The following is a 10736-nucleotide window of genomic DNA, read 5'->3' on the forward strand; positions in this document are numbered from 1 at the left end:
ACTGTTGTAGTCAAACCTCCTCTAATTCTATGAGGATGAGTTTGGCATTTCTTGCTCAGTCCCTGGCTGAAAACACGTTCTAAAAAAAATTAAGTACTTTTCTGAGATCAGGGAAGGATGAGAAAGACAAGGATTCAAGATCTTGAGGGTTATCTCCTGATTCACTATGGCCTTAGCCACTGATGAAGCAGACCTCTTTCTGGGTTTCTCTCTCTGGAAAAAAAGATAAAATGGTCCCTACACAGAAGAAACAAAAGTAGGCCTCCATTGGAGTTCAAGGTGTGGCTATTCTAAAGCTAACAATGAGGCAGGTTTTTTTCCAAAGAAGCTGCCACAGACCTCATTGTATCTGCCCTCCCCTCTTAAGGCCAAGAAAGGGGCACTGAATCTGTCGACAAGTCCCATTGGAGCTCCTTCTGAATTTCAGAGTTGGCCCCTCTGAGAATCTTGCTAAGGGGTGTCAGATTTTGCAGTAGGGGGAAAAGCTGGCAACCTAATCCTTACTTCTCAGTAACCTTCCCCTCGGAAACCAGCCAACTCTATCTGCTTGGAGACCTTCCTTTGATCACAGCTTGTCACCTCCCAAGAGATGTTCCACTTTTCAGGCAGGTGAAAAACGAACCTGATTAAAAATAGTAGGCTCAACTCTAGATCACTGGGCAATGAACTTTTCATATAGAGTCTCCTTGTAAAGTGAAACTTTACATCTTGGATTTGGGGGGGTAGAGGGTATGAAAGAAACCTGAAAGGTCAGTCTAGCCACACTCCTCCTGTTAGAGAAATCCAGCTGTCCATCAAGCTTCTGCAGTGCCCACAAATTAAAATGAAGCCCCCTCGGTCTCCATGCAAGAATCCTGAATAATGGCTAATCGTACAGTACGGTGTGTAACTTGCAATATTATCTTTTGGCTATACCAGATCCCTAAGGACAAAAAAAGAAGGGGAAAAAAACAGCCCTTCCTTTTCTCCCCAATCTGCTGGATCTTGTCAGCAGGCGTGTTTCACCTGGGCGAGCAGAGTTCAACTGAGCCACCTTCCCTCCCTCTCTCTGCCTGCCCCCATCACTCCTCCCTTTAATGCTTTATAAATGTGGATTTCTAAAGCTTTTTAGACACAAGGGACCCATTTCCAGTGGAAATCAGGGCATTTCCCATTTCACGTTAAGTACCCCACAGTGTCTTGAAAGAAGGAAAGAAAGCAGACTGGAAGAGTAAGCCATTTTCTCTTCCCTTTCTTTTTTTTTCCCCCAGTACAGTGGGCCATTTTTGCAGTGGATGCTTATTGTTTATCCTTGGGTCACCTTTCCTAGTTTTACTGCTATTGCTTGAGTTTCTCTCTCTCTCTCTCTCTCTCTCTCTCTCTCTCTCTCTCTCTTTATTTTTTTTTATAAAATGCCTGATTAATAGGTTAGCTGCTTTTTATATCTGCACATGTGGCGCATCTGGATAAAGGCGTGCCTCTCTGCTTTGTTGGTTTTTTTTTTTTTTTTTTAACTTTACTTTCGACTGCCATGGTAACTGCTGCATGTTTGGCAAAAGGAAAGAGGAGGGGAAAAAAAAAAAAAAAAGCTTGGAGAGAAGAAAAGGAGCTCACAGAGCTCAGCTGGCAGATGTCCAGTGTAATCATGCCGCAGAGCTGAAATGAGGCCTCTGGCAGGCAGCCAAGTTACAAAGAACAAAGATGTCAGTTCCTAATGTTGGCGGCAAAGCTTGTTTGGCACCCTTATATGGTTTCCCAGAACTCCCTGCCTTGGCAGCCTTCCATTCCCTTTAGGGCAGCAAACAGGATTAGTACAGCAGAGTTGTTTTTCTCTTTCTCCCCCAACTGTTCCAATGACATCATCCCTGCTGCATTCATTTGCCAGGAGGGTGATTTTTTCCCCCCTTTCTCTCTCTCTTTCCACCTCCCTCCCTCTTGCCCTCCCTCCTCTCTCTCTCTCTTTCTTTCTCTCTCTCTCTCTCTCTCTCATAACCTCTCTCCTTCCTTCCTCCCTTCCCTCCCTGCCTCCCCCCTGCTTTCTTTCAACGCAGTATTTTAGGTCATTCTTCTTGCCCGGCTTCTCGGTTAAATTAAAAACACCCTGGTGCAAGTACGTTTAGCTGAATCAAGCCAGACGCTGTATTTTATTTTTATAACTGAATTCCTGCGAGATAAAAATCTCATTTTCCTTAGTAGGTTGTAATCAGCACTTACAGGGCTGTGGTTTCCAACTGCCCTCATCATGTGCTTCCTTAGGAAGCTCCACAGAGAAATGGGCTTGGCCCCAGCTCCGATTTAAAGGGCCCATGGCCGGTTCCATATCTTGTGTGTGTGTCACATACACCACGGGCACACGGAGGCCATCAAGGAAGCGCCTAAAAATGAACACACATACATACATGCATGCACACACGCTCCTGGATTCTCAGAAGTCCACACAAGTGCACAAACACCGCGGGTGCAGGAGCCGGGGCCAGATCTCCAAGGACAGTCCCATATATGGAGTGGCTCTTTCCTACGCTGGAAGGATCCTAATCAAAGAAGTCCTTGGTGGAACAAACGCTTCCACTTCCTAAAAGACTGGTCTAAACTAGTAAGCAGCCCCAGCATTATGCAACTAAATGGCTGTGTTGATGAAAAGAAATCAAGGTTTGCAACTGCACACACATATTCCCCAGCCCTCGCCTCCAGTCCTCTCCACCCCACCCTGCTCTGATTCATGAACTAGTTTTCAGATTCATGAATCACTTGGGAACCAGCTAGAGGAAAAATGAATAGTATTGATCTCATTTCAATTGAAATTGGCTCATTATGAGCATGCTGGCTGGAGCCTAGTGGCCAGATGCTCGGGCACTTCTGCAGACAGGCTCCTTCAACCTGCCTGTGGGGTAGGAGGGAATTCTAGGTTGAGACTTTGTGCAAGGGGATTTTGTTCCTTTTTTTTTTTTTTTTAATTAAATAGGTATAATAAGATTTATTTTAAGAGTGACTCAGACCACACTGCCCTGCTCTTGGTTGGTTATACTACCCTCCTTTTTATTTTTCTTTCAGTTTTAATTAAATTAGAAATAAAGTAGCTCAATACAAGTCACTTTTCCAGATTTTTACATAGTTTTTGTTTGCCTATCATGACAAAGCAAGATCGCACATTCTGATCCCGATTCAGAAGCCAACCAGCCGGGGTCCATTGTTTTTGAGTGCAAATAGGAAATTTGCCATCATCAACCCCCACTCTTTACTCTCTGCCTTCTCTTCCTGAACATCAATTCAGCAGAGCTTAGGTATCTGTGAATCCCTCAAGAGATTGTCAAGGTCAATTCCCTCTCCCTTTGATCTCTGAATGGGGTCTGACCATTGTGTGAGGAAAATGTGCCCATCAATTGAAAAAGCAAAGTGTTAAAAAAAAAAAAAATCATCCTTTTCCCTCTCAAATTAAATTGTGCCCTTTCCTTTAAGAGTCATTAATGGGTACAGAACTGAAGCCTGAAGCAGGTATGACGAATGCAATTGTATGGAGGGTTTGAGTCACCAGGGATGTCCTGGGATCTTTCAGGAAGGGAATTTTCTCTTCTCTCCAAAGTCTTACCCCTCTCAGCATCCAGGCCTTCCTCACCCATTTTCTTCTTCACATCTCTCAACCTCTTACTTAAAAATACTCCATCAACTTAATTTCCTGCCAGAACAAACCTTTTCTTTTCCTCTCGATGACTTTCATTGCTCTTCCATTTTTACTAAAAAATAAATTAATAACAATAGACTAGTGGGTCTAAATTGTAGTCTCAAAATGAATTTTGTGAGCTTCCTTCCTTTCCTAGGATTTAAATCCCCCAACTTTAGGGATTAAAAACAAATAACTAGATATATGACTTTAAGAAACCTCACAAAAACCCAACAACAACAACCAAAAAGGCTTTGATTTTAATCTGCATAATTTTGGATCCAATAGCTTGGAAATGAGATTTTTATCCATTTGCTTCAGACATGCCGTCTCGCCATTAGATGTGTTTTACTTGGCAGAGATTTGATGACGTGACCTTACTTTTCTTTTATCATTGCAGTACCCAGAATAACTGGGAGAGGCCTGAAGAAGAGGAAAGAAGATGTGTTTATGTGCATTTCAATAAGCAATTAGTTCAGGGACAAAAAAAAAAAAAAAAGTTGCTTTGTCTTCCATTATATCTGGATTGGTGAGCTAGGCAATTCCACACCCATATCATTCGTCTCTCCTAGGACGGGGATTGTACCTGCAGAAAAACCAAGGGACAGAAATGCTATATATCGTGGGTTAAAAATCAGTCCTCCATATTTGCCCATTTCGGCCAAATGGGGATAGGGAGTTGGCTCTCGTTTTTGTATTAAGTCGTTTGATTGTTTTTCCCCTACGGTTGCCTCTCATTTTGTGATAAACCTGAGTTGCTAGGAAAGCTTTTTATGTAACACCCGCTCGGTCTCAGGCTTTACAGAGCACCAAGTGTTCCGTTTCCAGAGTTCCACATAAATCTGGCTGCACATCAAAACTTCTGTTTCATAACAGACTAGAAATAGGATTTTCTAATAACATTCGGAGGTCTGTAGTTATTGTGCAGGGATCTGGAATTTTATGAATCGTAAATGGATAACTAAACAAAGACCCCCAAAAGTCCCTGCTTTCCATCTCTGGGGTTCAGGCAGAGAGGAAAGCTGAGGGGATGCATTTTCTCCATGCATGGTCTGTCTGTTAGTAACCGAAGCGTCCTTTCAAAGAATTTGTTAAATAATTTCAAACATATTGAGGACCTTATTCATGTTAAGGGGGAAAAAAATTGCCTTCCGCCCGGTTTCTCTCCCCTCATTCATGGAGAATGTGGTTTCCTTTTATTGTTTCCCCAGACACTGCCAGTTTGCAGATTTAACCCCTGGCTTCTCTCTGGGGGAAGGAAGGTTCCTTTACCAGCACTCCTTGCTTGGAGGGATCCAAACATTCTGCAAGAAAAACAAACCACACATTTAAAACTCGAATCCATAAAAAGTGAGTTCATAGAATGATTAAGGAGAGAATGTAGTATTAGGTCATCTAGCCTGCATTCCCCATCCCTGCCCCACCCTCCCACCTCCCCTTTTCCCCTCCCCCTCCCCCCACCTCCCACCCACTACCCACACATCCTGCAAGCTTCCTTCCCTACTGTGTGTGCTCTGCACACTAGTCCAGTCCTGTTTCACATTATGGGAGAAATGGGAGTTCCCGCTCAAAGTCCATTTGTAGACCATTTAGATGTCACCTAGGGAAACTTCTCCTGTGGTTCAAACTGCATTTTCCTTTGTTGTATTTCATCAGCTCACTCCTTATTCTGTTATTTCATCTTTCCCGGTCCTGGCTTTTGTGTATGGCATGCCCGCCTTACTCATTTAGCATATGGATATCATCACTTCAAATAAAAAGGAACCTCTTTCTAGCCCTGGGATTGGGGTAAAGGGAAAAGGTAGGAGGGAACAGCTCCCTCCCCTTTAAGGAATTAACCCTGTTTTTTCTGGCTTGTGCTTTATGCTGTTTTCACATGGGAGACCATGTGATATAGGAGATAAAATAACAGAGTATAAAGAACTAGATTTAAATTCTTTCTTAAACATTAACTAGTTGTGTGATACTAGGCAAGTCCCTTTAACAACTTTGCTCCTCAGTTTCCTCAGCTGTAAAATGGAGGTAATATTAGCATCCACTTCACAATTTATTGTAGAAAGCATTTGACAAAAATATACATGCAGCACTTTGAAAATCTAAAGGCAGTAAATGGATGTGAGCTATTATGATGACTTTTCAGGGAATAGGATTTGGATCATGGCACAGTCTTATCATGCCCTTGATTCACAATGAGCCAAGTTATATAATAGTGGTGCTATATCTTTTAGGCTGTTGGTTTTTGCTTTTCTTCTCTTGCTTTCTCATTCTTTTTCTAACATCTTTCTCATAACAACCTCCTCAAAGTTCCCCTGTACCACCCAGTGAAGGATCCTCCATCTCTTCCTTCATTGTGATTTAATGCTTAAGTCCAGCCAGCTCAGAATTGCATTGTTTTGTTTTGTTTTTCCTGCTTTCTGTCTCAGACCCTCCATCCAGTTTACATTAAGAGATCCCTTTTCATTTATTCTTATTCCTCCTGGCCCCTGTAGAACTGCTTTGTAAATGTCCCCCTCCCTCTGTATAACAATGTTTTGTATTTTTTGCCCCTACATGTACCAGCTTGCATTTTTTTCAGGTTAATTTTCCTTTGGCTATTTCCTAACTGTATTTCTAATTCCTCCAGGGCCATTGACATAATTTCGTTCCTTGCTGATGTTTGCAACACCTCCCGCATTTAACTTCATACAAATTTAATTAATCTACTGTTTACTTTTTTCTTCTACATCATTTGTAAAGATAATCAAAGAAATTGCTCAGGAGGAAGAAAACAGGTTTCCTCTCCCCATCTCAGCTGTCTGTGGACTTAAAACTAGGCATGGGAGGAAAACCCCCCAAGTCTAGTGATTCCACCCACTAATTCTAAACCTAATGTGACTCCAGTGAAACCAAAGCCAGAGAGGATTTCCCTCACCAGGTTCCAATTTAATATCTTTAAAATCCACTTAGTGTCCTTGTACCTGGTTGCTATGGAGATAGTTGTCATAAAAATAAATAAATAAATAAAAGACTCACAGGATTGTTAGGTGGGAAACAGCTCCCTATAGTCCATAACTGGCTATATTTGCTGAGAGAAATATCTTGATACTTATCACAGGCCTTTGTTTACTGGAGCGATAGTTCTCAAATTCAATCTGCTGGACTATTTTCATAAAGTGGCCAATAGGAATTCATTTCCAGTTAGTATTCTGAGATACAAGACCCAGAGCTTCACCAAATGTCAGATACCTACCATTTTCCCTTTCTTTGCTAGCAAAGTCGGCCAAGGACAGAATGACACTCCTTGTTTGCTAGAATTTGTTCTTTATGGACCATTATTGATCCATTAACCCGGCCACTAGGAAAGCAAGATAAAAATATTTCCTGGCTTCAATACTACCTCAAATAAGGGCTAGGATGTGAGCTACAAGGATTGAGGTTCTTAAGGGGCAAAGGGGACTCCAAGAGCTAACCCATAAGTCACAATGTGGGGACTCTTTGTTTCTTTCTACTAATACAGGTTTCTGCTAATTCAGCAGGGAACATTAATCAGAGGTCATAGGATGCTGAGATAATGGATCAAGAACTGCAAAGGACATTCATTAGAGGGTATTTAGTTCAACTCTCTTGTTTTATAGATGATCAGACTGAGAAGTGGGGAGAAAGGCAACCAGAAGGAGAGGGAAAGGGAAAAGAGAAGGGAGAAGAAGAGGGAGAGAGAGAATAAGAGAGAGAGGGAAAAGAAAGAAGAGAAAAGAGGAGAGGAGAGGCAGAAGGAGAAAAAGAAAAAGGAAGGATGAAGGAGAGGAAAGGAGGGGAAGAGAGGAGAGAGAAAAGAAAGGGAGAAAGAGGAGTTGTAGGTTGTAGGTTGTAGGTAACAAAGTCAAGGTTTGGGCCCAGGTCCTCCAATTACATTTTCTCATATAAGGCTGTTATATCATTATTCAGAGCTTAATCTTCCTTAAAACATTATATTTATATATAATAATCATTCAACTCCAGGAGGTAAATACTTTTTAGAAGCCAGTTCATAGCTTGATGAGGGTTAAATACTCATGTAACTCTAGTTTATGTGGGGAAATTGTAAAAGACTTCATTCAATATGTTCTCTTCCTGGGCATAAATATTGCCCCAGTAGTCACTATATCACAGCAGAATCGGATATCTCTTTATCCATTTTGTAGTTAACAGAAGACAGAGGGATTCTTTCTAATATAGGGGGTGAGTGAGTAGAGTTGAGTTTTAAGATGTGGAATTCAGAATGTTTAATCCTGCTACAGGCTACAGGGCACTAGGGACAAGAAGGAGAATGAAAGAAAGGTACACAGTGGAGATTACATTATAGATGGCATGTCTACCTCTTCTGAAATGACTGCCAAAGGCCCTCTCAACCAGAGGGGTAAAGCAGCTGACAGGAAATACATATCCCTTTCTGCAAGCCTGCAAAAAGCTTACACCAAGTTTCTTTTTCCTTCTTTTGTATTTTCCAACTAAGGATTAAAATTAAGCCTCTAGGGGGGAAAATTCTATCCTTTTGGAAAGATCAAAACTATACTTCCTTACTTTCATTAAAAAAAAAAAACAAAACAAACTTATTTTTCATTTCCTTCCACTGGAAGATGTCCTAGAAGAATATAGAAAGTAAGCCTTCATTTGCTTCTGTTTTAGTATCAATCTTACAACAATTCTGAGATCTCCAGTCTCTAGTGACTCAGTTTACTTTCATTTGAATGGAAACTATGACACCTTGTCTATGTGGGAAAGGTTTTGAATATCTTCAAAGTTATCAGTACAGGTACAAAATGTAAAAATGATCATGCCCTTTGATACCTTATTTATTCTTGATAGCTTTTCCAGAAATAATTGTCTCTAGGCCTGCAAATTCATTAGCTAAACCCTTTAAATACCTTGGGATGCATGATATTTAGGCCTGCTCTGTATAAATTCAAGAGCCACATCAACAAAAATCTCCATTATCTTCTAATTGTCCATACTCCTTATCCTTATTTTCCTTGTTAATGATCAATTTTTTAAAATGCTCAGGCATTTTAGAGTTATCTTAGTTTTTTGTTTCCCTTCTTATTTATTAAGGGATCTATTTTCTTTCCTTGAAAAAAACCCCAGCATGTTTTTGAAAAACATTTCCCATTTTTCTAGTTGTATTAGCTGGCATTAAATAGGCTTGGGGATTAGGATTTTTTTTTTTTCCTTCTGCCCTCATGATTTTCCTGAAAGCTTTACTTACTTCTAGAGTTTTTACTTATTTTCCTGCTCTGTCTTCACCTTCAACCTAAGTTTGAAAGAGAATTTTTGGTTTGTTGTTATTTTTTCAGCTCTCCAGAATGAAAGCTCATAAGTCCCTTTTTTCTTACACTATTTTTTGTTTTGTTTTGTTTTTCATGGGGCCCTGTAGTCTATTGCCCTGCAATTGTGGTGTCTTTCATCTTATCTTATTCCCAAGGCAACTACTCATATCCTGGCAAATCCAGAAAATGGTAGTGTCTTTTCTTAGCTTTTATACCTTTGTTTCAGAACTCAGGATTTCCTGATGGCTTGTTATGCTTTTTAAAAAAGCTTTTTTACTGTTTCTACAAGGTGCCAGGTTCACAACTATGAATAATAGAGCCAAGTCTATACATGAACAACAACAACAAAAAAATTCCTAAAACACACAAACAAAAAATACCATACCAAACTACACTATGACCCAGGTGACTTGCATTTAGGGTGGTCTTGGTACCTCATGTGATTTCTGTGAAGTCTGTCCAATTGTTGACAAGGCTGTGCCTGTTTAAAGTGGCTCAAACTCTCTCCATATTCTTTTTCTATTGTATAACCAGGATAAATCCTAAAAACTGTTTCTTATTTTTCAGTCATGTCTGATTCTTCATGACACTGATTTGGGATTTTCTCGGCAAAGATATCGGAGTGATTTGTCATTTCCTTCTCCAGCTTCTTTTTATTTTTATTTTTTTTTACAAATGAGAAAAGTGAGGCAAACAGGGGAAGTGATTTGCCTAGAGTTTGAATTCTGTCTGCTTGCTTACTCTCTGTGTGACTGTGAGCAAGGCCTCTCAACTGCTTTATCTGTGAAAGATTGGATAAGATCACCTCAGAGATCTCTTCTAGCTTTAGACATATGGCCTCATGATCCTATTATGGAGAAAATATATGATAGGAAGGTGAGAGGGAAAAGGCATGTGTGGAGAGAGAAGAAGAATAGTACATATTCTAAAAGCTGTACTGGTGTCCATGAAATACAAAAATGAAAGGAAGTTTTCTAGGACATCGGATATATTTTCTGCAGAGGCTTTGTGAGAAAACATAGGCAAGAATTTCATGAGATCCAAAGTCATGGATGGACTACAATGAAAAATACTTACATTAGCATGTTCACAAATCCAGTGAAGTATTAGCAAGAAGAATCTTAATGAATGACTTGATTAATTATTCTTCCCATAGTCAGACATTAACCTAAGTCTAGTTTTTAATGGTCTTTCTCCCTCCTTCTCTCCTTCACTCCCTCCCTCCTTTCCTTCCTTTTTCTTCCTTCCTTCCTTCCTTCCTCTTTTTCTTTCTTTCTTTCTTCCTCTTTTTCTTTCTTTCTTTCTTTCTTTCTTTCTTTCTTTTTCTTTCTTTCTTTCTTTCTTTTTCTTTCTTTCTTCTTTCTTTCTTTCTTTCTTTCTTTCTTTCTTTCTTTTCTTTCTTTTTCTTTCTTTCTTTCTTTCTTTCTTTCTTTCTTTCTTTTTTTCTCTCTTTATTTCTCTTTCTTTTTCTTTCCATCCTTCCTTCTTTCTCCCTTTACCAATGCCTATTAACATCTATTCTATAACTTACAGTCCTTCCTTCCTTCTTTTTTTCCTCTCTTCCTCCTTTCCTCTCTTCCTCTCTCCCTTCCTTCTTTCCTTCCTTCCTCACCCTCTCTCTTCCCCTCTCCCTCCATATCTCTCTCTCTTTCTCTCTCTCCCCCCTTCTTTTTTCACCAGAATCATCCTATGGTTTATCCACATCTATTCTATAACCTACAATCTTTCCTTCCTTTTTTCCTTCCTTTCCTTTCTTCCTTCCTTCCTTCCTTTCCTTTCCTTTTTATCCTTCCTTCCTTAAATACTTACTATGTGTC

The 10736-nt window shown here is 40.1% G+C and overlaps 1 long non-coding RNA gene across 1 annotated transcript; it reads right to left on the reverse strand.

The window, feature by feature from the left end:
- Positions 1-1947: 1947 nt before the first annotated feature.
- On the reverse strand, positions 1948-5040 carry LOC127558631 (uncharacterized). The gene is made up of 2 exons (XR_007952948.1): positions 4910-5040; positions 1948-4223 (listed from the first exon to the last, which is right to left on the reverse strand). It is a non-coding gene; the product is annotated as an uncharacterized LOC127558631 (long non-coding RNA).
- Positions 5041-10736: the final 5696 nt, after the last annotated feature.

Source organism: Antechinus flavipes, chromosome 4, assembly GCF_016432865.1.
Source record: "Antechinus flavipes isolate AdamAnt ecotype Samford, QLD, Australia chromosome 4, AdamAnt_v2, whole genome shotgun sequence".
Taxonomy (NCBI): Eukaryota; Metazoa; Chordata; class Mammalia; order Dasyuromorphia; family Dasyuridae; genus Antechinus; species Antechinus flavipes.